The 26,488-nt window shown below is 40.8% G+C and overlaps 1 protein-coding gene and 1 long non-coding RNA gene across 7 annotated transcripts in view; one reads left to right on the top strand and one right to left on the bottom strand.

The window, feature by feature from the left end:
* The window catches only part of naaladl2 (N-acetylated alpha-linked acidic dipeptidase like 2), a 568,261-nt gene that overhangs the window by 304,901 nt on the left and 236,872 nt on the right, over window positions 1–26,488 (top strand). The gene's annotated exons all lie outside the window — the stretch shown is intronic.
* On the bottom strand, window positions 2,914–5,758 carry LOC113016302 (uncharacterized). 3 transcript variants are annotated; one of them, XR_003271208.1, is made up of 4 exons: window positions 5,449–5,758; window positions 4,685–4,750; window positions 3,634–4,334; window positions 2,914–3,336 (listed from the first exon to the last, which is right to left on the bottom strand). It is a non-coding gene; the product is annotated as an uncharacterized LOC113016302 (long non-coding RNA). The 3 variants fall into 3 exon arrangements; XR_003271209.1 differs by lacking the exon at window positions 5,449–5,758 and having other exon boundaries at window positions 3,634–3,726; window positions 4,179–4,334; window positions 4,685–5,442; XR_003271207.1 differs by lacking the exon at window positions 5,449–5,758 and having other exon boundaries at window positions 4,685–5,442.

Below are 26,488 nucleotides of genomic sequence, written 5' to 3'. Positions count from 1 at the left end.
ACAGGATATAAATATGAAAAACTATACAGAATATGAAATAAATAACTTTACAGAATCTGGGATATACAGCTATACAGAAATGGGAACTATGCAAGTTGTAAACAGTTGTAGGATTAAAAATTATCGAATGTACAGAATGATTATTTACACAGAGCTATACAGTAGTGCAGTTAAGATAAGTGAGGGTGTAGATAGTTTCTACAGAGGCTATATAAAGTGCTAGTGGTTGTGAGTGGTGGTTCAGTCCATGTTATTATTGTGTTTGAGGGTACAGTTGTCCATTGTGGGTGTGTGTATGTTCAGTCCATGAGTTTAACGTGGGTCAGATGTCAGGAGGCAGAGTTCAGGAGTCTGACAGCTGTGGGGAAGAAGCTGTTCCGGTACCTGGTGGTCTTAGTCCGGAGGCTCCTGTGGCGCCTCCCAGAGGGCAGGAGGGTGAAGAGTCCATGTGATGGGTGACTGGGGTCTTTGATGATTTTCCCAGCCCTTTTCAGACACCGCTTCCTGTAGATGTCTTTTATGGCAGGAAGTGGTGCTCCGGCGATGCGCTGGGCAGTTTTCACGACCCTCTGCAACGCCTTCCGGTCCGAGGCAGAGCAGTTCCCGTACCAGACTGTTATACAGTTGGTCAGGATGCTCTCGATGGTGCAGCGATAGAAGTTCACCAGGATGTCTGAGGACAGGTGGTTCTTCCTCAGAGTCCTCAAGAAGAAGAGGCGCTGGTGAGCCTTCTTGACCAGCTTGGAGCAGTTGGTCGTCCAGGTGAGATCCTCGGAGATGTGGACTCCCAGGAACTTGAAGCTGCTCACACGCTCCACAGCCGTCCCCTTAATGTGGATGGGTGGATGTGGGTCAGCATTCCTCCTGTAGTCCACGATGAGCTCCTTGGTCTTCTCGGTGTTAAGCAGCAGGTTGTTTCTGTCGCACCACTCAGCCAGACGATCCACCTCCTCCCTGTAGGCGGCCTCATCGTTGTCACTGATGAGGCCAATCACCGTGGTGTCATCTGCAAACTTAATGATGGTGTTGGAACCATCAGCAGGTCTGCAGTCGTGGGTGAAGAGGGAGTAGAGGAAAGGGCTCATCACACAGCCTTGTGGTACACCGGTGTTCATTGTGATGGTAGATGAGCAGCGGTTATCCAGCCGGACATGTTGGGGGCGGTTGGTCAGGAAGTCCAGTAACCATTTGCAGATGAGGGAACTGATACCCAGGTCTGTCAGTTTCCTGATGAGTTGTGAGGGGTGGATTGTATTGAATGCTGAACTGAAGTCTATAAACAGCATTCTGGCGTAGGTGTTGTTGTTGTCCAGGTGTGGAAGGACAGAGTGCATTGCGATGGAGACTACATCCTCTGTGCTCCTGTTCCGGCGGTATGCGAATTGGTGGGGGTCCAGGGTGGGGGGGGAGACAGGATTTGAAGTGTGCTAGGACCAGTCGCTCTAAGCACACTCAAAAAAATGAAACGTTGACTTTAATTAAAATTATTTTGTCAACAGGTTCCACGAAATTGAATTATGTTAGTTTAAAGCAAAAATCTTTAGTTCATCTAATTTAAAAAAACTACTTAAGATTAACAAGACATATTTAAGACTAACTAAATCAAGTTATGTTGTATGAACATAGATGATATATTTTCAGGTTAGATAGTTTAGATTAGTTACTTCAACACATTTCTTATTTGTGGCAGTAAAATGTTAAATTTAAGTTAGATTAATTCAAATATTATATTTTCAGCCACCTTGTGCTTTATTAATTAGTTTTACATAAATCTATTTTGTCAACAGGTTCCACACAAATGAATTAAGTACATCCAACTTATTTTTTAAAATTTATTTTATTGCCAACACATTCAGTGAGCATTTGTGTAAACCCAGTCCAAAATAAAACACAACAGCTCATTAGGGTTAGTAATTAACAGTATGTAGACAGATGCAACATCAAGACTTTAAATTAAATGTCTGTATCTACCAGAAATAGAAGAGAAAAAAAAACGCATTGAAGATCACATAACACATTGATAAGATGACACTTGAGTTATGCACATGTGATGCTAGTAAGGTCTGTGAGTGTTTTTTTTCTTTTAGTGTCTAAAATGGATAGCAAAGTTGCTATTTGCAATGATTGCTTAGGGTCAGTCCAGTAACACAATGCCAATGAAGTGCTTTCCTTTAACAATGCAAAGTGAAGTGTCCACCTCAACAGCCACAATTTAAAAAAAAAAAAAAAAAAAATGTAACAACAACAACAATAATAATAATAATAAATAGTCCACTGATATTAGCAATTAAAGAAAATTACATCACCATCCCAAATAAAACTTTAACAAAACATGCCAACATTATGGTCTAACAATAAAACAGTTTGTCAGCGTTCAGTTTTTTTGCAACAGCACAGCAGTAACCATTTAACACTCGCCACTGTCAACATTTATTTTACCAGTGTTTGGGCAAAAAACTTCAGATGTAAACATTTTAACATGGAAACAATTGTTCGTCTTTAAAAGTCCACAAAATATACATTCATCCTGCATTCCCAACTTGGATGATCTGATATCCTCGTGTTGGTGTTGTTCCCAGACCATCATGAAAATGTTGTTCCAGGTTCAACATTGCAAGTGACCAATCACATTGTTGTGACGTTATTCTATTCCAAGCCATTCGTGCATTTATGAAATTCCAATGTTGCAAGGACAATATCAATTCTGCTTACTGTTTATTAAAGGGTTACGGTTAGGGTCAGGGTCAGTTGATCGGCGGACAGAGGCGGTTTCACGCAGCTTAAGTACAGTTTTTTGTTTTACGCCGGTTTTTCCCGAAGTCGCAAAAGTATGACGTCACAACATTCTGATTGGTCACTTGCAATGTTGATCCTGGAACAACATTTAGTATGATGATCTGGGAACAACACCAACACGAGGATATCAGATCAACCTCCTAACTTACCCTTATTTTTAGTATGTATTGCAATTACCTTTACAATGCACACAATGTAACACAAACTGAATATGAACATATTTCCACCTCATAACAATATGCCTTGAACGCTAATATACACACCACCCTTCAACATTTCTGGTGCAGTATCATCTCTCAATTAAATCCTTTAAATCTCAATACTTTTGATTGTCTCTTAGCTTTCAGTCTTGAGGTTAACTGAGATTCAGTGCATATATCCTACCCATTAAGAGTGCACATGCAGAGGCCAGGTCTTCCAGGTCATGCAGGACACACTAGATGGTTATACCCACATCGGCTGGAGGAGTGCTGGCATCAGCTCTTTCGATGGTAAAGATAGCAAGGGTAATTTGTTCCAGCTCCCTCTGAACAGCTGTAGCTTAGACACAAAAACATAGAAAAATGGCATCCAGTTTTAAAAAAAGAAAGAAAAAGGGCCAAAGCTACCCTTTAATGACGTAAACACAATATTAGGAACATGCACCCCAGTGCGCCACTATTTTAGACTACAGATTCAACGATAAATATAAATAGTTTGGGTATACAAGAAGATTTCCCAAAACATTTAAACAGGTTCCATGCAAATTACAACAACAACAACATTACAACATGCAACAACATTAGTTATTCAAAATTTGGTTTAATACAGATAAAAAACTAAACTAAAATTACCAACCAATTATTCTTTGAAGAGGATGCTTGGGTCTTCATTCAGGTAAAAAGGTAGTGCCCTGAGGACACACTCCCTCCCCTTTTCAATGGTTTCCTTCTGTAGAGAGTGGCAGAGATACAGGAAGAGAAAACAGATATACTTTAGGATGACAGAAACTCACATTATACGCAAAATGAATGACATATCCACTGCACAGATAGACATGTACACAAGACCAACTAATCATCACATGGACATGAATAGTTAACCTGTTGGGCAGGGTTTCCACCACATTATATATGTCCATAATGGAGGTAAAGACAAACTAATACATCATCTTTTTTGCATTCAAAACATAACATAAAAACATTCACTTCTGGTTTAACCTAAATCAAGGGATCAGATTTTACATATGTTTAGGTAATTTAAATTTTCCAACGTTTTGAGTACCAAACTTTGTCTTGCTTAATATAAATGTAAGTGCACTGTGCAGCTACCATACACTAGCTGTTTAAATTTGAAAATGATCTTATTAGCCATAATATTTTGCTACCAACAGAATAACGCACCTGTGTGGCTGGGGCCAAAGTTTGTCTAATTTTCTTCCCTGCAACGCCTCCTTTTTTCTTGAAGACTTTTATGAGCTGGTCAGTGTATTGGTCAAGTTGTGTAAAAAGCCTTGGAACATGTGCAGCAGTAGTAATCCTCACATATTCTGCTTCCACCTGAAAATATGTCAACAAACACAACATACTGTACTGTAAATATACATACTATATGTACACATATACAAACTAAAACTAATGTAGTAAGACCTCATTAAAGCTATAATTTTAACACAAACATTTACACAAAATGCTAATGGAGCCATTACAGCTTTTATTGTTATTTATCAAGTTCCAAAAAATATTGATCACAGCTGATCTGAAAAGAATTTCATGCCTCAGGCCCTTGAACTGCAACCTTTACCATGGTTCAGATGTGGAGAAGAAATAACAGGGGCATGGGATGGGTCACAAAAGAAAACTTAACTTATAAAACAGTTTTGTTTTTAAAAGTATAACAGTTCACATACCACATACAAGCTCAGCAATACCACATACACCACATCAGTATAGGAGGGAGCAGGTAAAGGCAGGATCTGAGATTTATAAAGAAAAAAAAAATTAATTCCTTAATTTCAAGAAGCAAATTATTGTTTGAATTACAACTAAATAAAATACTACTCAGAAGAAAAGCAAGAGATTGACACTGCCATGTGCTAACTTTCTATAGAAGCAATTATCACCAGGTCTGTCGACCTCCATTGTCTGTCCACTCATATGTCTTGAATAATTTTATTAAAAAAATTAAGTGTGTGCTTTCACAAACTGTAATTTATAACTACATTGATATGTATAACTCCGCTAGGAAACATGCTGTATTTACAGACCATTTTTACATAATACAGATTACTGATAGAGCAGAACAATGGTGTCACAGTGGCTTTCGCCCTTGACTTTTTGGATTTTAAATGTCACTTTATGCTATCCTTGCTATCCTATTCGATATTTCCGACTCTCTGATTACAGAAAAGGAATCCCAAGAAACCAAATGGAAAAATAACCCCTTGAAAGAATAACCCCATGAACCCCTGTAGCTAATCCCTTAATAAAACAAAAAACAATAAAAATGTTTCTTACACAGTCCACAAAATAAGCATGTCCAGGACCCAGTAAAACTAATGTAAAACAAGCACACGCAAACGATATAACATGTCTTGTAAGACAAACGCAAAATATAACCATGCTGGACATATAGATACTACACAACATAGTCAAAGAAAAAAAGTGGTCTTACCTCTCAAAGAAACAGCAGCTTGGCGCCAAAACAGCCTTTTTCAGTTAAATTTGAAGTCTTGCGCATGAGCAGGCACAAGCCGTGAAACCTTCTTGTTCTGCGCGGTTTCATTACAACTGTTTTTGCATTACTGCCACCTTGTGGATATACAAGGTATATCGATCCTAATTGACTTAACTTAAATGTTATGCGATCAAGTAACACATTAGTATTATGTACGTTGAATAATAGACACAATTACGTAGACTTGATTAGAAAAACATATGTTAACTTAACAAAAACATATATTTTAAGTAAAATGAAAATAAATAATTAATATACACTGAACAATCCACCTCATTCATTTTTTTGAGTGCACTTAGTGATGATGGGGGTGAGTGCTACTGGGCGGTAATCATTGAGGCAAGATGGGTTGGAGTTTTTGGGTATCGGGACGATGGAGGTGGATTTGAAGCAGGCCGGTACCACAGCGTGGGCCAAGGACAGATTGAATATGTCTGTGAGCACTCCTGCAAGCTCCCCAGAACACGCTCTGAGAACACGCCCGGGGATGCCATCAGGGCCTGCAGCCTTGTGGACATTGATCCTGCTCAGCACCGCTCCTACATCGGTGGGGGAGAGAGTTATAGGTTGGTGGTCTGGCATCATGTCTGCTTTGGTTGTGGTTGTGGGGTTCCCTCGCTCAAAACGAGCATAAAAGTTGTTGAGCTCGTTGAGGAAGGAGACATCAGAGGATGCGGGGGAGGGTTTGGTGGTCCTGTAGTCTGTGATGGTCTGGAGTCCTTGCCACATGCGTCGGGGGTTGGAGTTGGAGAAGTGTTCTTCTACCTTCTTTTTGTAATAGTGTTTGGCTTTTTTGATGCCCTTCTTTAGATTAGCCCTGGCTGTACTGTAGGCGTGTGCATCTCCTGACCTAAAGGCAGTGTTGCGGGCCTTCAGGAGGAGACGAACATCCCGGTTCATCCAAGGCTTCTGGTTGGGGTACATGGTGATCCGTTTCTGGGTGGTGACACTGTCTGTGGTTTTGGAGATGTAATCCAGTACAGATGAGGCGTACTGGTCCAGGTCTGTGTGGGTGAACATATTCCAGTCTGTGTTTTTAAATCTGTCCTGGAGCACTGCGTCTGTCCCCTCTGGCCACACTTTAATTGTCCTCACAGCAGGTTTCACACGTTGGATGAGTGGTGAATACCGTGGTGTGAGGAACAGGGAGAGATGGTCCGATTGTCCAATGTGGGGGAGGGGTGTGGCTTTGTAGGCTCCAGCCAGGTTGGAATACACATGGTCTAAAGTCTTGTCTCCTCTGGTGTGGCAGGAGACATGTTGGTGGAATCTGGGGAGGACTGTCTTTAAGTTGGTGTGGTTGAAGTCGCCAGCAACAATAAAAGCAGCCTCGGGGTGTTTATTCTGGTGTTTGTTAATGGCTGCAGAAAGTTCTTTCATGGCCAACCTAGCATTAGCGTCGGGAGGTATATACACGGCAGTGAGTATGATCGAAGTGAATTCTCTGGGGAGATAATAAGGTCTGCATTTGACCATTAAAAACTCCGCATTAGGTGAGCAGTGACTCTCAGTAGTAGTGGAGTTCATGCACCAAGCATTGTTAATATAAATGCACAAACCTCCACCTCTGGTCTTGCCGGAGTCATCTGCTAGCCTGTCGGCTCGGTGTGTGTGGCGTCCTGCTAACTCGATAGCATTGTCCGGGCAGCTGTTGTTCAGCCATGTTTCGGTGAAAAACATGACATTTGAGTCCATAATCCGTCTGTTGTTAGTGATGGAGAGCCGTATCTCATCCATTTTGTTTGCCAGAGAACGGACATTGGCGAGAAAAATATTTACAAACATAAAAAAACTCAATAACTCCAAAGATAACTTGGTGTAAATAAACATAACTGAACTTGAACTGGCAAGCTTTCTTCTGCTTAAATACTTAAGCTATCCAAACACACTGTTCTCCTAAGGAATACTCCATTCAATGGGTAAGACTAGACATTACAATCATAATTATACACTTATGCTACTCTTTGCCAGTTCTTTACCTCCCCTTTCACCCCCCCCCCTTCACCTGCCCCTTCCTGTGACATCAGCAGTAAACAGGAAGCTATAAATACAGGAAGTGAGGGCACACTTCCTCCTTTTGTTCCTGAAACACAGGTAGGTGAGTTCAAAAAAAGTAAAGTGGACAAACTAACAGTTGAAATAAATAAAATGTTAACTTAATAAACTTGTCAAAAATGATTTAAACCAAGATGTTATACTAAGTAATCTTTAAAAGTGCAAAGTCGAAATTATATGATGGCCTACAAAATTCGAATAGGAATGAAACATTATATATTAAACAAAAGTGGGAATCGGAACTACAAATTGAGTTGTCAGAGGATGATTGGCGATCCTTATGTCTCACACAGCATAACTCCACTAGCTCTAGACGATGGAGAGAATATGGTTGGAAAAATGTGATTAGGTTTTTTATTACTCCGTATATCAAAAGCAAGCAGTTGAAAACACCCCAACAATGCTGGAGATTATGTGGAGACTGGAACGCCAATCACTCACATGTGTTTTGGAAGTGTAAATATATTAAATCATATTGGGAAAGAATCGCGGCAACAATGACGAAGGTGCTGGGGTATGAAGTACTGTGTGAGGCACGAGTAATGTATTTTGGAATATGGGAAAATGTAAAAAAGGAGGACTGGTATTTGTTTAAGATTATGTTGTTGTCAAGCAAAAAGGTGATAACAAAGAATTGGCTGAAAAGCGATCCTTTAAAACTGGAAGACTGGATGGACGTAATCGAGGACATATATACAATGGAAAAAATGACTTACACTCTGAGACTGAAATCTGACAAACACCGAAAACAGTGGACAAAATGGATAATTTATAAGTCTCAGTCAGCCTTATAGGGCGGGACCTCTCGTGTTTTTTTTTTTTTTTTTGTGTGTTTGTTGTTGTGTTATTATTATTATTATTGTCTTGTCCGTATGTAATACAAAGGAAAAAGTACAAAATAAAGAGTTATAAAAAAAAATAAAAAAAAAGTGCAAAGCATAAACAAATCTGGGATAGTAAATGTTTGCAAACTACAGAATAAGTTTAAATAAACTAATCAAAACAAGAATTTTAACTAAGAATAACACGCCTAAAATCTGGGCAAATGGTGTTCTCACCCACTTTGTCACAAGAAGAGAGGTTAGATTTAGGACTGCTCAGTGGGATGTGATAAACTGGAAGGTTGCATGAAAATCCTCTGCGGTTTAGTGCAGGATAAACAGGTTAGTTCGCTGTGATGGATTTAAAGTAACAAACAGTGTGTGACTGGTGCACAGTGGCTGTGGCTTCATGGTCAGAGTTGGGTTACCTCAATTGTAGCAGAGATTCATGGTTTTTCAGCTGATGATGCTTAGATTTATTCGCTCTTACGTTCATATCAAAGTTTGTGTTTTGGGGTTTTTTGTGTTGTTGTTGTTGTTGTTGTTTTAAAATGTGCGCATTTGCTTTCCTTGAGTTCAATACGGTATTTTCATCAATTGCGCAATGCACAGCAAAACGAAAATATGAAGATGAACACAGGCCATTTTTAACAGAGTGGGAGAGTTTATATTTTTTTGTTGAACGCAATGGCAAGCCATTCTGTCTTATGTGTCAGACATCATTAGCGCATTTCAAAGCTTCAAATCTTTAGCGCCACTTCAGCTCACTCCGTGCTAACATTGACCGGGAATTTCCAAAAGGGACTGAACTTCGCAAGCACGAGTTTGCCACTTTGAAAAGTCAGGTAGAAAAGCAGATACAGTTTTTCAAAAAGTTTACGAAGCGATCAGAGACCATAACGCTCGCATCCTATCAGCTGGCTTGAAACATTGCATGGGCTAAAAAGCCATACAATGAAGGGAAGTGCGTTAAAAAATGCCACAGTGACGTTGTTGAAATTTTGTCTCCTGAAAACAACAAACTAAAAAGCATGGTGTCAGACGTCCAACTGTCCCTCCACACTGTTGAACACAGAATATCGGACATTAACTCACAGTTAACTCACGGCTATTGAATCACAGTTGCACTCTGACCTTCAAGCATGTGAGTATTTTAGTGTTGCATTGGATGAGAGTTGTGATATACAAGACAAGCCTCAGTTGGCAATATTTGCACGAAGTTTTGGAATTTCCATTGCATCATCCACATGGAGCAACTTGTGTCTAAATCATTTCATTTAGATAACGTCATGAAGCCTGTGATGGAAATCGTTAACTACATCCGCACTCATGCGCTTAACCACAGGCAATTCAAGAATCTCATCGCTGAGCTGGACCAAGGGCTTCCAGGTGACCTGCCGCTGCACTGCACTGTGAGGTCTCTGTCAAAAGGCCAGGTACTCTCTCGCTTGTTTGAGCTTTTGGATGCCGTGAAACTGTTATGGAAGAGAAGGACAAGGACTATCCCAAGCTCTCGCACCTCAAGTGGATTATGGATCTGGCCTTTTTGGTCGACATGTTGTGTCACTTGGACAGACTGAACTTGACCCTGCAGGGTAAGTTAAAAATGCTGCAAAGTGTGTTTGCACCAAACTGAAGCTGTTCAAGATGCATAATCAAAAGGGAGATTTAACGCATTTTACTGCTCTGCGGCTGAGTTGGAGTTGATCGATCTTTGTGAGGAGGACCAATTTAGACCATTGAGTTCTGGAAAAGTGTGCCAATGGAAAAATATCCCAATGTCAAATGGGCTGCGCTTAAGATACCGTCAATGTTTGGGTCAACATACGTCTGCGAGTCTGTTTTCTCTACCCTGAAACATGTGAAATCCAAGCATCGATCTGTTCGGACTGACACTCATGTGAAAGAATTGCGTCGAGTGACAACAACGGAATACAAGCCAGATCTGAAGAGGACTGTTCAAGGCAAGGAATGCCAGATTTCCCACTAAACATCATGCATTGTAAAAGAAAAATGCTATTGTAGATTATTATATTTTTGTTTGTGGACTTGGTTGAACTGAGAGTTTGTGTGTGTGAGACACTGCACACAATGTTCATTGTTGAAAGTGACTGGCGTGTGGTTTTAGTACTGTAGGAGTCCATTTCTGTCATCATGTTGGTGTGTGACATTTACAATAAATCTGACTGAGCAGAGATGTGTGTATTTTTTGTGTGTGTGTGTGTGAGAGAGAGGTGAAAGGATGGGTGCCCATGTGTGCCCATGTGTATGATGTGGCTCTTTGTGGTAACACAGTAAAAAAAAAAAAGTGGCTCTTGGTCTCTGACTGGTTGGCCACCCCTGATCTAGAAAAACACAGCATAAAGTCAGTGTAGAGGATGGAAATCAACCAGAACAACACATGACATTTTGCAAATCTACAAAGAGCAACAGGTCAGCTGATCACAGCCTATACACAAATAAAATCTACTGGAGCTCACAATAGAAATTATTGTTATGAGTTATGATTCTTTTCCTCATACTGAGCCACTACAACTAATTTAAGGGTTCCTCCACTTGCTGAATCCCACTTTAACCCCTAACTATATATATTTTCCTGTTTAGAAGCAACATCACCCTCTACAATGTAGGCAACAGAAAATAGATCATTTTATTTTCATTCTTCAGATTCAAGCAGAGTATAAGTAGAATAAAAAAGGTTTGTATTTCCATCTACTGATATTATTTTATCGTTACATTAACATAGTACAAGGTCCAGTTAGCTCTGTACAAAAATAGAGACATCCTCCAAAGGGCTACTTTTTACTTTCTTGCTTTGAGGACATTTCCGAGCCTATACTTTCTTATTTGTACTTGCATAAATAACATGAATCAGTACCTGAACTTTTACTGGTGTATTTTTTAACAGTATTTGTACTTCTACAGTACAGAAAGTCTGTACTTTTGCCAACTCTGGTTATCTGTGATCTTAACTAGGTTATTATTTGTTATCAAATCAGAATTAGAGGTATTCTATACCCCAACAAGACACTGACCAATATGTTTTATTTCTACGAGGGTTGATTTTGTGGAACTAAAACAGATAACCAGCGGCCAACTTTCTGAATAAATGATAAACAGCAGTATGCAAATGTTAAGTTTACTATTATTAGTGCAATGATGTTGAATAATATTGCTGAAACCCATTTTCAACCTGTCTTGCTGAATTGAAACTAAATGCTATATCAGTCTGAGTGCATTCTTCGTCAGAGCTGGGCTTGAAATCAACCTTGTTTGAAGTGCTAATGATAGCATTGATTTCTCGATAGTGAAATCATAACGTTTTACTTACTGAACAGGTTCTGTCTGGATATATAGTCAGGGTTTTGGCACCAGTGGTGGTACGAATAAGTATTTTTGACATTGTTCTCTTAATTTCAACAATGAGGCAATCTGCATGAAAGGCATGCCATGCCCAAGACTCATATGAGAGCAGACCACAGGAGGGAAACAGAAACTGTGTTCTTCCTTTGTGAGGAAAAGAGAAAAATAATTGTTTCTGGCACCTTTTTCTGCCAGACGAGTCATGTCTTTTGCCAAGCTGTTGCCTCTGGTAGTGAGGCAATTTCCTCTGTCTTTTTAATGTAGCTGCCATGCGTGCAGTTTTTCTTTCACAGATTTATTTCTGGATCCCCTCGCTGTGATAAACAAATGAGCGCTGCTGGTCATCGGCTTATGATTGTTCTCCATTATGAGTTCACTTTGATATTTCGGTATACACTACTGGTTGTGCATATGGCTACGATTCCATAATTGTGTTAAACTTTAATATGTAGCAATTCTTACTGCAGTCCTCTTATGTTGCCAAATATAGTATATTCAAACCACTGCACTGTGTAAATTTCTGAACTGTTTGACACATGGCTCATTTTTACAGCATCCCTTGGGTTATTTAGACACCTGCTGGATTCAAATGAACCCAAGGAATGGAAATGTAGTCATTAACATACTGATTCAGATACAAGGTGGTAGTAAGACATCAACTCCCCTCCTTTCACTGACCAAATATAGCAACGTTAATTTAAAATCTAAAACGGAAAGACACAATGGCTGTCATCTGCATCAAGATTTTCATACTTAACTGTAACTAAAAAACAAACAAACAAAAAACTAAACTAAAATTAGGGTGTACCTTACAATATAGCGCCTTGAGGCAACTATTGTTGGGATTTGGCACTATATAAATAAAATGTAACTGAATTGAACTAAATTGAATTGAATTCTGGTTGGAGAGGCAACTCTCTGTATGTACTAATATGCATGCACCTCAGTGTTGAAGTAAAATTACCTCGGTACACACACACTTTGTCTAGAACTTTAGGTTCTAGTTGGTTCACCAACATTTTCTAGAAGTCACTGAATTCTTTAATATTTGATGGTTTCTAGTTGTAGCCACACCTCTATCAGGAAATTATATTCATAATCTTGCTTCCACTTTCACTGCCACTTTGTAACTATGTGGCATTACTATGATATCTGACTGGCAAGAGATACAGTTATCACTTAAAGTATTCGGGTAAGTTTGGATTAGAAAAAAACATTAATCGCAGCTCTGCAACATACCAACAACATGAAGTACCAATACTTACTATAAGTACTATAATGGTACACTCATACATAACGGTTTACTCTATTGACATAGAATGGTGCCACTGGCTGGGAGGTCCGCAATCATGTAGTATCTTCACTATATTAATTTCCATTAAATTACACCGGATGACACAGTGGTTTAATAATCTCTCATTCTACTTTTCTGTTCCATTTATATAAAAGAAATTATATTTCTTATGGTCAGAGTTCATATTGAGACTTAATTTATGATCATAAAATGACACAGAGTGCTGAAAGTTGGTTTTTCATCAAATGGTCTACTGTTGGGTAATAAAATAGAGCACTGAGCTTCTGTTTCTAAAACTGTTTTTCAGGTGTTAATACTAAGGATTGAACTGCTGGGAATAGCAGTAAGCACCCAATCAAGTTAAGCTTTACAACAAATCACTTCAATTTTAAAGACAATTTAATCAAGGTCACAACTGGTGTTAGTCCACGCAGTTCTCATCCTGCTCAAAATTAGGGTATTCTATACTGAGCACAACAGTGTCTGACCTCCCATCTTGTTTCAAGGTTAAAAACAAACCTTTAGTGAGTTCTCATCAGGGATGAACTCACATGGTTTTCAAGAGAATGCACTTTTGCTTAGAGTTGCTGTATGCATTACAACACAGTTGGCTGTTTAGTGGGATATTGCTGAACAGTTAAATGTTGGTACAACAGCGATAGCATTTACATCAGTGCAACCTGAATTATGCAAGGAGGATAAAATTTCTCGTAGATCTCCTTATGATTTATTAATATCTGGTTGCAGATTGGAATGGAGGGCACATTAGGGTACATATACAGATATCTACCTGGGACAGGTAACCCTATCGAAGTTACCATTTCCGGGATGGTAAACTGGACCTTTAGCCTTAATGTTGAGTGCCCAGATCTTGTTATTCCCCTTCAGCTGACTCCTCAGGACTTAAATGGTAAATGGCCTGTATTTTTATAGCGCTTTATTTAGTCCCTAAGGACCCCAAAGCGCTTTACACGTTTAGTCATCCACCCATTCACACACTGGTGATGGCAAGCTACATTGTAGCCACAGCCACCCTGGGGCGCACTGACAGAGGCAAGGCTGCCGGACACTGGTGCCACCGGGCCCTCTGCCCACCACCAGTAAGCAATGGGTGAAGTGTCTTGCCCAAGGACACAACGACCGAGACTGTCGGAGCCGGGGCTCAAAACGGCAACCTTCTGATTACAAGACGAACTGCCAACTCTTGAGCCACGGTCGCCCCTGTGTTACTCTCTGTGAGTACACTTTTCCAGTCCAAATGACATCCCAATGTTGTTGTTGTAGATCCTATTGGTGTGGATCAGTGAATCAATGTCTTGGTCACGCCTGTCATACAGCTTGATGTAGTTCATATGGATGAGGTGGCTAATGATTCCTCCATTTCGTTAGTATCTGTATCCAGCATTGTTAATGATCATCTGAGGGGGTCCAGGCCTATGAATAAGAGCAGTGGTAAAACACGATCTCCTTGATAAAGCCAGCACTTGAAGACAATTTATGATCAAAGGAGCTTGCAAAGAAAAGCGTCTGGACTTCTTTAAGTTGCTTGAAGACGTTTCACCTCTCTTCTCGGATGAGAGGTGAAACGTCTTCAAGCAACTTAAAGAAGTCCAGACGCTTTTCTTTGCAAGCTCCTTTGACTACAATGACCTGAATGATTGAGAACCTTCACAGACATAAAGACAATTTATGCAATTTGCTTAAAGTTGACCTCTAGTATTGTGTGTGTAAGTGAGAAAGACATAACACTCTCTCTATCTGTATATCCAATAGCTCAAATGAAAGAGCAGGATGCTAATACAGAGAAACCTGAGCTATAAATCTAAACTGTAATCAGTGTTTTTAATCATGCTACAAGTACACAGAGTGTACAGCCCTCAGTTCATTGAGCTACTAGGATCTGCCTCACATCCTCAGATTCTCTGGTATAATCCTCTCTTGCTGTCACAACAGCTAAATCTGCCACCTGTGTCATACACGATCCTATTATCTTCCTTTTACAATCTAAACACCACTAGTAGTGCCTGACATGTTTCAAAGATAGACAGGTACATCCTATTTGAAATTCCTGTCACACTGGCTTTGCTGAACTTTGCCTTCCAGCCTATTTCACAGCTGATCCATCATGCATGTCAAGTGTGTGTGTTTAACCCTCTAAAGGACATCATTGGCCTTCATTACACTACTTCCTGTCTCCCTAAATGCTTTCCTTTCCAGCTTTAATGTGATTCTGGTGTGTAACGGTTTGTATGTGGGTGGATATTTGGAGGATGTTGAATGTGCAGCAGAGCTTCAAATTGGCTCTCCTTGCCTCATGTCAAGAGTTGCAGTTTTCTGAGGTAATAGACATGCAAATGTGTGTATATTCCAGGCAGCGTCGCATCTCAGCACTCGGTCAATAACATTATGGAAATGTGCTGTGGTTTTTTCTTTAGGTCTCACTGTTTGAGTTGGATAACAAGGTAGTCCAATGAGCCTGTTAGCACGCTGACAATGACAGAATGAGGCGTTTTTGATACACACCGTGTATCACAGCAAGAGCGAGAGATCCAAAGAGAACGATATACTGTAAATGCATAAAGAAATGAGCAAGAGAGGTGGAAAGAAAAAGTGATCAAAGTTCTACACTCCTTTTCTCATTTTACTTTATTCAACAAACGGAACATGTGCAAACACATTCCGTGTTCTCGGCCGTTTTAAGTGTCAGCGTTTCCATTTGTGAGACTTAATAGCTTATCAGTTCCAACATCATGCAGCAGTATGACTTCACTCCTTGCTTGCATAATTGAATTTTTATATATTCCAGTTTATTTCTCACTCAAGTATGCATTTACTTTACCACAGCATCTGAGACTCACTTGAAGGAATGGTGTAAATGGTGTTTATAGAGCTTAGCCTTGGTCCTGTTGATTTTCTGATTTAATAGGGTGACAAATAGAGATGTGGCTTATGTGGAGCATGTTTTCTTAATTGCATTGGCATAATTATTGCCATTCTCAAGACAATTTCTCTGCCTGAAGATTTTTTTTGTGCACAGTTTTTATGTGCATGTGTGTAAGAACAGAGTCCAGTGGGAAATTTGAACATCTGTGTCTTGCTGCCTCGCTAAGCCCAGGAGAGTTCTGAAAATAGATGCTTTGCCTATAAGGATTCTGCTTCAGCAGGTATAATATCAAAAGGGGAAAAATATGTAACATATGATTTACCTGGAAGTTACTTACTTATTTTTATGTGCATGTAAAACTCATTTTACTCATTAACCTATATTCCATAACCATGTTTATTTTTCCTTCACTACAACTATTAAAGGGTTTTCCTGTGGATATCAGATTGTCACCTTCAAAAATGTTTTTCTGCTCTTTGAGATATCAGAAAAATACTTTCAAAATCATTCATACACTACTTCCTGATTTGCCACAACAATTTTTAAGGATTATGTTTATGTACCAAGTCTACTTTTTTCAGCTTTTGTAGGCTGTGCGCTTGCAGAGAAGCTCTTACTAAATCAATATGTGTCTTGGGGGTACTGAGAAAAAGTCAGTCAGCATAGTCAAATATTGTGTGATATTTGTCGTTAATTTGAATGACCAGGAGTATTTGTTGTACTCTGTCAAAACAACCACAGGAAAAACTAAGGTGCAAGGATTAAAGTCTGTCTGTCTCAGATTCAGGCTCTTAAAACCTTATGCCTGCATTATGTGACAACAAATTTAGTTTTATATGCTGAAAAAATATTCATTAAGTAATAAAATATTAGCTGAAAGACTGAGCTTTCGCCTGACAGATTACTCAGTCTATTGATGCGTTTGGTTGTTTTTGAGGTTTAAAAAATAAAGTTTTATGGGCTACATTCAGATTAATCAATCACAAAAAAAGTTGGTTCTTTAGCTCAATAATGAATAAAGATCAACATAAGAAAAGTGAGACAGCGATGACATAAATCTGATACTCTCGCAATTACTCTCTGGAGCTATTTTTCTCATTTTCTTAGTCAGTAGTCTAGTAGTATGCATTCCTCTCCTTCATTGAACTTTATCCTGCCCAGCAAACAGCCTACACTGAATGGCTAAAAACCCTGAGCAGCATCAGTAACCAAACCTTCTATATTTGCTGTAGTGTCCTCTCCTGGGCAAATGTAGCTGTTTTCTGTTCTTGCTTCTTGTACCTTCTTTGTCCTTTTTGGCCTTTGCAACTTTCAGTTGATTGAGTGTAAGATGGAAACTTAAGTCTGGGGGAATTGCAAAGTTGTGTTATTCAACACATAAATGCATTCCTGTTTGAATGTGGAATTGCGAAGGAGATGATTGCTGACAGGAGTGAGAAGCTTTCAAAGGCATTTTCTTTTGTCTACTCTCAATTTGGTCAAAAGTAAAAGCTACTTTTTCTTGCAGTATTTTCTATTATTGTTGTCAGAGAGAAGACTATCTATTATTTAGTCTTCTCTCTGACAAATTTTTAATTACGTGTGTAGTTTAATTCTGTATTCTTTATAGACTTTCCTTATAGGTATTTGATTTCTTGTAGTGTCCCCTTACATTTTGTTGCCACGTTTTCATCTGTGCTAGTTGATTTCCCATTTAGTTACTTTCTGTTTTGGTAGTTCTCAGCTTTTTGTGTCTTGCTGTTAGTTTTATGCTTCCTTTGTTATTATCTTAATTAGTTTCTGCTATATTATCTTCTTTACTATAGGATACATTGGGGAAATTTAAACCAAGCTTAACCCTTGTATGGTGTTCGGGTCTGTGAGACCCGTTTTCAGTTTTTCTCAAAAGAAAAATTAAACAATTAATTATTTTTCAAACTGAAATCCATTGGCTTTGGCTTATTTTCTGTGAAGAACATAAATCTGAACTAATTTTCAATGACCTCATACTGTACCTCCCCCCACGCATTTACATTACATACAAGGTGTTCGGGTCCACTGGACCCAGGTCTAATAAAAGTGTTGAAAGTGTAGGTCCTGTGTTCCCACACTCTGTCTTCCTCCTTTCTGGTGCTGCTGATAGTGTTTTCTTCCCCTCCTGCTCCCGCACAAAGTTGCAACATTGTTGAAAATTCAACTATCAACACCGTCTGCTCTTACATTCCCACACATTTTACCCTCTTTCTTGAGGGATCCAAATTTTATTTTCTCATACCCTGTCCCACCTGCAAATTAGGGGCATAATACTATAAATAAGACTTTGCGAGTGTGGTTCTTTATCACAACTGATCAAGATGGCAAAAGATTATCTGCTGCGAGGGCCATCCAATTGATTTTGGAAGAGAGAGGGGCTTTGGATGATGATGTTGACAAAGAGGTTTCAGAATATTTCACATTTCTGAAAATTCAGAGTCTGACAGTGACTTTGAAGAAGAGGATGAGGTTGAGCACCATTTAGTAACAAAACGAAGATGAGTACCCCATCTGCAGCCAGCTCCAGGACCAGAACAAGCCCACCAGACAGCAAGTGAAGGAATATGGATGTCAATAACTGGTGAAATTGAATGGTCTTCTTGCCCAAGAAATGAGCCACCATGCAGAGCTGTTACTGTGATAAGGCAGGGCCAACACGGCTGACAGTTACTCATGTGCAGGACATCAAGTCTTCATTTGAGCTTTTCATCCCAGATTCCATCCAGAAAATTATTCTGGATTGCAGTAATCTAGAAGGAAGGTGTGTTTTTGGAGAGAGGTGGAAGGAGATGGACCAAATTCATCTAAGAACCCCAAAGGCCTACTTTGGGGTTTTTATCCTTGCAGGAGTTTTCAGGTCCAAAGGGGAATCCACAGAATCCCTGTGGGATGCAGAAACCGGCAAGAACCTTTCCATGCATCAATGTCTCTGGAAAACTTCCACAAAATTTCCAGGATTATCCGTTTTGATAACCGAGACGACAGACCAGCTCGACGGCAGAGAGACAAGCTAGCTGCCATCAGGACAGTGTGGGATAAGTATGTGCACCACCTCCCCCTGTCTTACAACCCTGGGCCTAATGTCACCATTGATGAGCAGCTGATCCCATTTAGTTGTGAAACATGTTGCTTCACGTGTAAATGTGTTGTGTCTTTCCATTCACTCCACTTTATAACTGATTTATTTTTTTATAACATTTTATAAAAAAAAACAAAAAACGAGAAGCACATTAATTCATAAATGTGATCTAACAAAGGTAAAGGGAAAAAATTAACCATGTTTGCTGTTCACATGGTTTGTAATTGGGATGAAGTGAACATCTGTTGAGTAATTTAACATAAAATTGTTTGATAGTGTTAATTTGGAAAGCCAAAACTCTAGCGGATCCACCAGACCCATGAACACTGGCTAAGTAACAAAAATATGAACACCACACAAGGGTTAAGTCATACCATAACTTAACCAAAATGTTTTTAATTTTGTTAAGCGCACATTAACTATGAACATTAGACTGTTATAATAAAATCTGCTTCTTGTCCAATTGTTGCTTTTCATGAACACAGATTTATATAAAATCTCTTAATCCAGATTATGAACTATATTAATTGATCAAAGTGCTTTCAAGGTTTTGATTCATTCACTTTCCATTGTTGTATAGCAGCATTATTACTGCCTTTAGCCTATATCACAAATCAATTTTTAATTTGGGTCAGCTGAGATGAGTGATAGAGGGAGATCATTTTATTTTACAGGAATCACAGAAATTATACAAATTGCAGGATCACTATCAAGCAGGCGAAACTGAAAAATAAGATATGTAATATGTAATTTTCTTAGGCAATGAGAAAAATTTACCAAGTCTGGTAAATTATTATAATCCTGCAATTATAGGATGATCTACTAACTGCGCTATGATTTATATAAAATCACTTTAGTAATAACCAGCATTCCATCCAGAGCAGTGCACATTAGTGGCTCAGAAACAAGTAGACCCAATGAGGAATGTGAGGGATAGTGACACTGGCCTACTAATCAAAATAATACAGTCTAAGCTCACGTTTTACGCTTGTGTTTCTCTCTGACAACAGCAAAGCAATTCTTACTATTTTGTCATTTTTCAGATGCAGTAAAAACTGAAATTGCAGTATGCAGAAAACTGATAAAATGTTATCTTGCAGTAAAAATGTAGGAAAAAAATGTGGGTAAGATCAGGTTAGGCTAGTGCAAATTCCTGCAGGTGAAGAAAAAGGAAGTGAAACTAGGCTGAGTTAATATGCTTAAGGGAATATTAAGTAACAAGTGTTTTCCGATAAATTTGGCTGCTCTCTCCTTCACAGTTTGTCTCCTTTTGCACCTCTGGACTGTTTCCAGCACTACTGCTTTTATGCTTCAAGGGGCTGTGCACTTTGAATTTGACAGGGGTCAAACTGTCAATATGGACTTGCAATTTCCTGAGTCTGTTATCATGTGCCAACAAGCAATGAACTGAACATTTTTGGCCTCATCAACCTAATTACCGAATACCACTGGCTCTGCTGACAAGATCTGGTTGCCTTTTTCTCTAAAAATAAAATTCAAGTTAAAGGGTTAGCATTTTCATCGAATGGAAATCCAGCACATATCATGGATACACAAGTGCAAGTAGGTGGAATTGGACCACCGGTCTAAAACAAGTACACAAGATGACAACCTTGAAGGAGCAAGCTCTTTTTTTCTGTGCTGTTTTCAGTGTTTACTTCCTCTAAAGATGTGTTTGAACTAATAAACAGTTCAATTAATTGCCAGAAAAAATAAAAAATAAATAAATATATATATTATTGGTCCTCTACCAGAGGCCTGGGAGCTTGAGGGTCCTGCGCAGTATCTTAGCTGTTCCCAGGACTGCGCTCTTCTGGACAGAGATCTCCGATGTTATTCCCGGGATCTGCTGGAGCCACTCGCCTAGCTTGGGAGTCACCGCACCTAGTGCTCCGATTACCACGGGGACCACCGTTACCTTCACCCTCCACATCCTCTCGAGCGCTTCTCTGAGCCCTTGGTATTTCTCCAGCTTCTCGTGTTCCTTCTTCCTGATATTGCTGTCATTCGGAACCGCTACATCGATCACTACGGCCGTCTTCTTCTGTTTGTCTACCACCACTATGTCCGGTTGGTTAGCCACCACCATTTTGTCCGTCTGTATCTGGAAGTCCCACAGGATCTTAGCTCGGTCATTCTCCACCACCCTTGGGGGCATCTCCCATTTTGACCTCGGGACTTCTAGGTTATACTCGGCACAGATGTTCCTGTACACTATGCCGGCCACTTGGTTATGGCGTTCCATGTATGCCTTGCCTGCTAGCATCTTGCACCCTGCTGTTATGTGCTGGATTGTCTCTGGGGCATCTTTACACAGCCTGCACCTGGGGTCTTGCCTGGTGTGATAGACCCCAGCCTCTATGGATCTTGTACTCAGAGCTTGTTCTTGTGCTGCCATGATTAGTGCCTCTGTGCTGTCTTTCAGTCCAGCTTTGTCCAGCCACTGGTAGGATTTCTGGATATCAGCCACCTCCTCTATCTGCCGGTGGTACATACCGTGCAGGGGCCTGTCCTTCCATGATGGTTCCTCGTCTCCCTCCTCTTTCTTGGGTTTCTGCTGCCTGAGGTATTCACTGAGCACTCGGTCAGTTGGGGCCATCTTCCCAATGTATTCTTGGATGTTCCTTGTCTCATCCTGGACTGTGGTGCTGACACTCACCAGTCCCCGGCCCCCTTCCTTCCGCTTAGCGTACAGCCTCAGGGTGCTGGACTTGGGGTGAAACCCTCCATGCATGGTCAGGAGCTTTCTTGTCTTTATGTCAGTGGCTTCTATCTCCTCCTTTGGCCAGCCTATTACCCCAGCAGGGTACCTGATCACGGGCAGGGCGTATGTGTTGATGGCCCGGATCTTGTTCTTACCATTCAGCTGACTCCTCAGGACTTGCCTGACCCTCTGCAGGTACTTGGTGGTTGCAGCCTTTCTAGCGGCCTCTTCATGGTTCCCATTTGCCTGCGGGATCCCCAGGTACTTGTAACTGTCCTCTATGTCTGCAATGTTGCCTTCTGGTAGTTCAATCCCCTCAGTTCTGACTACCTTCCCTCTCTTTGTTACCATCCGACTACACTTCTCCAGTCCGAACGACATTCCAATGTCATTGCTGTATAGCCTGGTAGTGTGGATCAGTGAATCGATGTCTCGTTCACTCTTGGCATACAGCTTGATGTCATCCATGTACAGGAGGTGGCTGACAACTGCTCCGTTCCGTAGTCGGTATCCGTAGCCAGTCTTGTTAATGATCTCACTGAGGGGGTTCAGGCCTATGCAGAACAGCAGTGGGGACAGAGCATCTCCTTGGTAGATCCCGCACTTGATGGTAACTTGTGCTATGGGCTTGGAGTTGGCCTCTAGTGTTGTACGCCACATCCCCATTGAGTTCCTGATGAAGGCTCTTAGGGTCCCATTGATCTTGTACAATTCTAGGCATTCCAGTATCCAGCTGTGGGGCATTGAGTCATAGGCCTTCTTGTAATCAATCCAGGCAGTGCACAGGTTGGTCAGTCTGGTCTTGCAGTCTCGGCTGATTGTTCTGTCTACCAGTAGCTGGTGTTTTGCACCTCTGGTATTCTTGCCAATTCCTTTCTGTGTCCCGCTCATGTATTGACCCATGTGCCTGTTCATCTTAGCCGATATGATGCCTGACAGGAGCTTCCATGTAGTACTGAGGCAGGTTATTGGTCGGTAGTTGGAGGGGACCGGTCCCTTCTTGGGGTCCTTGGGGATCAGGACCGTCCGGCCTTCAGTTAGCCATTCCGGGTGTCTCTCGTTAACTAGCAGCTGGTTCATTTGTGCTGCCAGGCGCTCGTGGAGTGCAGTCAGCTTCTTCAGCCAGTAGGCGTGAACCATGTCGGGCCCTGGTGCTGTCCAACTCTTCATACTGGAGACCCTTTCTTGGATATCTGCCACTGTGATGGTTACTGGACCCTGTTCAGGGAGGTCGCTGTGGTCTGCCCTCAGATCCACTAGCCACTGAGCATTGCCGTTATGGGTTGCATCCTTCTCCCATATGCTCTTCCAGTATTGCTCCGTCTCCAGCCTTGGTGGTGCTGTTCTCTTATTGTTCCCTTGCCACTGAGAGTACACCTTTGCTGGTTCTGTGGAGAACAGCTGGTTTATTCTCCTGCCTTCTATCTCTCTGGTGTACCTCCTCAAGCGGCTGGCCAAGGCTGTGAGTCTTTGCTTGGCAGTTTCCAAGGCCTCAGGTATGGACAGCTTGCTGTATTTCTTAGGCACCTTATTTGTCGCACCTTTCTGCAACTCCGTTAGTTGGCTAACCTCCCTCCGTGCTACTTTGATCTTGCCCTCTAGCCTCCTTCTCCATGGAGGGTACTGCCCCTTGTGGCTGTTCAACTTGTAGCCAAGCATCTCACTGATCACTGCTGCCGTATTGTAGATCAGCTTGTTAGTGTCGGTAATCGTGGTTGTAGGTATTGCCCGTAGTGCTGCATTAACATCATCTAGCAGACCTTCTGAGGGTACTTCACGTAATCTTGGTAACCGGCTACGGGGGATCCAGGTTTCAAGCTTGGCCATGATCCTATTTTTCAGGTCAGTTCCTCTCGCACTCAACGATCCTTCTCCTATCGCACTTGGGGCTATGTACCCAATCTCGGGTGGGGGTGATGATATCTCCCCCCTGACCTGGCGTCCTGACTCCTCCTTGCCGTAGCATTTGTGTTGTACCTCGTCAATCTCTAGCTGTGAGAGCAGTCCCTTCTTTCGAATGTTGGAACACTGAGCTACTAGTTGTTTCGCCGTCATTGTGGATGTTGGGTATCGAAGAATCCATAGGTCCCTCATCCTATTCATGTAGCCCCTTCCGCCAGGGTTACTTGCGTAGTAGCATTCCAACAACGCCCTGTTTTCGTCCCTTGCCCACCGATGCCTTCTTGTTCCAGTAGCCCACTTTTCGTCAGGGTGCCCTGGTTCCTCAACACCTGACGCGGACCTTGTTGATCCGGGCGACGTCCGAGCCGGCATGCCTTCATATTTATCTGTCTCGCTCATGTCTGCGGTAGGCTTGCTTAGCATAGGGGGTCTAGCCTTAGGACCCTTACTGGATACAGACGCCCCAGGCAGGAATCGAACTTGCGATCCTCTGTTCCAAAGGCGTGTAGTTTAACCACTACGCTATCCAGCTGCCTTTTATTTATTTATTTATATATATATATATATATATATATATATATATATATATATATATATATATATATATATAAATAAATAATATTTAATAAAATAAATAAATATATATATATAAATTAGGGGTGCAACGATATTCGTATCGATATTGAACCGTTCGATACAGTGCTTTCGGTTTGGTACGCATATGTATCGAACAATACAACATTTGTAATTTATTTTATCAATTTTCCTTCTGACGATGCTGTCTGTGTTGCGCGCTCAGTGAATCTGTGTTCGACTACTCCGCCTAGGCTGCACTGTCCAGCGCAGATCCACTGAGCGCTCAACACAGACAGCATAGTCAGAAGGAAGAGCGCAGGGCAAGCTAGCAAGACAGAAGTTAAGCTCTCCTTGCAACAGGCAAATTGAACCTCATTCAGATCTGGTGTTTGGAATTATTTTGGTTTTCATGTGACGTATGACCCTGAAGGTAAGCGAGTCATGGACTAAAGTAAAACAGTATGTTGGATGTGCCATGCCATGTTGTTGTGATTTGGCGCTGTACAGGGAGAGCAATTACATGGGTGGGAGCTAGTGTGTTAGCGCAGTTAGCTCGTTAACGTGTTGGCCGTCCAGCCCCATGCACGGGGCGATTCGCGGTAGCTCGTTAATGGAGATTTGCCGTGTTGTGGCGTTAAGGTCATTTCAACGAGATTTACGCTGACAGCAGTAGTGGGAACACAACGAATATGACTGCACATTTACACCGACATCATCCTAGTGCAAAGACAAGTGGAAGCAGACAAAAAAAAGCAAGCATGCTACTAACTTTAGCCGAGTCATTTAGACCGCTGTTAGCACATGATTCTCCTTATGCTGCTGAGAATATAGCCCAGAAGAAGCGGATAGTATAGCTTTTATTTTGGAAAGAGCCATTTCTCTGTAATAAACTCTCTTTTCCAAAGATGAGTGATTCCTCAATCAGATACAGGGCTTGCAATATCGCTAGCCCGACGTCCCGAAGCTAGCGATTTCTGTGGCTGCAATATGATGAGCTAAATAACCAGGGCTGCACATAAGTGGTCCGCAGGTGCGCATTCGCTGTCAAAATAAAAAACACGCACAAGGGTTAGGGTTAAATTTAAAAACTGTACTTTTGAGTTAAAATATATATTTATAATTTTAATAAATGACAAATTAAAAATGCATGAACATTTTTTTGTATCGAAAAAATATCGAACCGTGACACCAAAGTATCGAACCGAACCGAACCGTGAATTTTGTGTATCGTTGCACCCCTAATATATATATATATATATATATATATATATGCGCTAAGGCAGCTTTTCATGATTATCAGACTCTGTTAACACCATGAGGATTGTCCAGCACCCAGGCCCAGTTAACTATGGATTTACAGGGTACAGAGCTGATGTTTTGCAGTCACACAAACACAACTGAAATACACACATACAGAAACACGCAAGGAGAGAGAGAGACAGAGTGAAAGCATCCTTGTGTAGGACACTTAACCTCACAGCCCAACCGAAGAGAGAAAAGAGGATCTCCCCATTGGAGTTGAACAAAGTCTGTCAACTCAAGACAGTTTGTGTTCATTCCTTTCTCACTCATTTCCCCTGTCTGTCAATGTCATTACGTCTTTTTTATCTCTCACATTTTCTTTCTCTCCATAAGCAGCTTTAGAAGTTCCACTGTGCGCTGAAGCCAGTGGCAGAGAATGGCTTTCCTGTGGATTGTGGGTTAGACTAACAGTTTACCACAGTATAATGTAGTCCATACAGTAGCCATTGCAAGGACGAAGGTGCCACTCATGCCACCTTGTGAAACAGAACATGACATGTATTTGTTGACCTGCGTCATTTGAAATGATTTGTAGTTTGAACATAAAAATAAATAGAGAGTCTGTTCTAGAATATAAACAATGATAAGCAAACTTAAATTACTTTAACATGCTAATGTCAATGTGCCATAATCACAGCTAACAAGCTGATTTATTGAACGCGGATAAAATAGCATTAGCATTATTCTGTATTAGCACCACAAACTGAACAATAAAAGGGATGAAATGCAACAAAATACATACTGACAATGCAACGAGAGGCATAAGACCTATGGTACATGTTTTTATAATACAAGGTATCATTAAAATATGATGCATGAGTCAAAACATCTCTTGATCACATGCCTGTGATCTCACATCGAGTAACTGCAGAGCCTATTTTCTTTCCTTTTTTTTATCAAATCAAACCATCAACTCAAAAGGTTTTGCAGCAAAATAATAGCAATAACAGAACAGTCACCAAGAGATGATGTTTTCTTCATAGAA

Source organism: Astatotilapia calliptera, chromosome 23, assembly GCF_900246225.1.
Source record: "Astatotilapia calliptera chromosome 23, fAstCal1.2, whole genome shotgun sequence".
Lineage (NCBI taxonomy): Eukaryota > Metazoa > Chordata > Actinopteri > Cichliformes > Cichlidae > Astatotilapia > Astatotilapia calliptera.
This window is presented reverse-complemented; position numbering and strand designations above follow the sequence as displayed.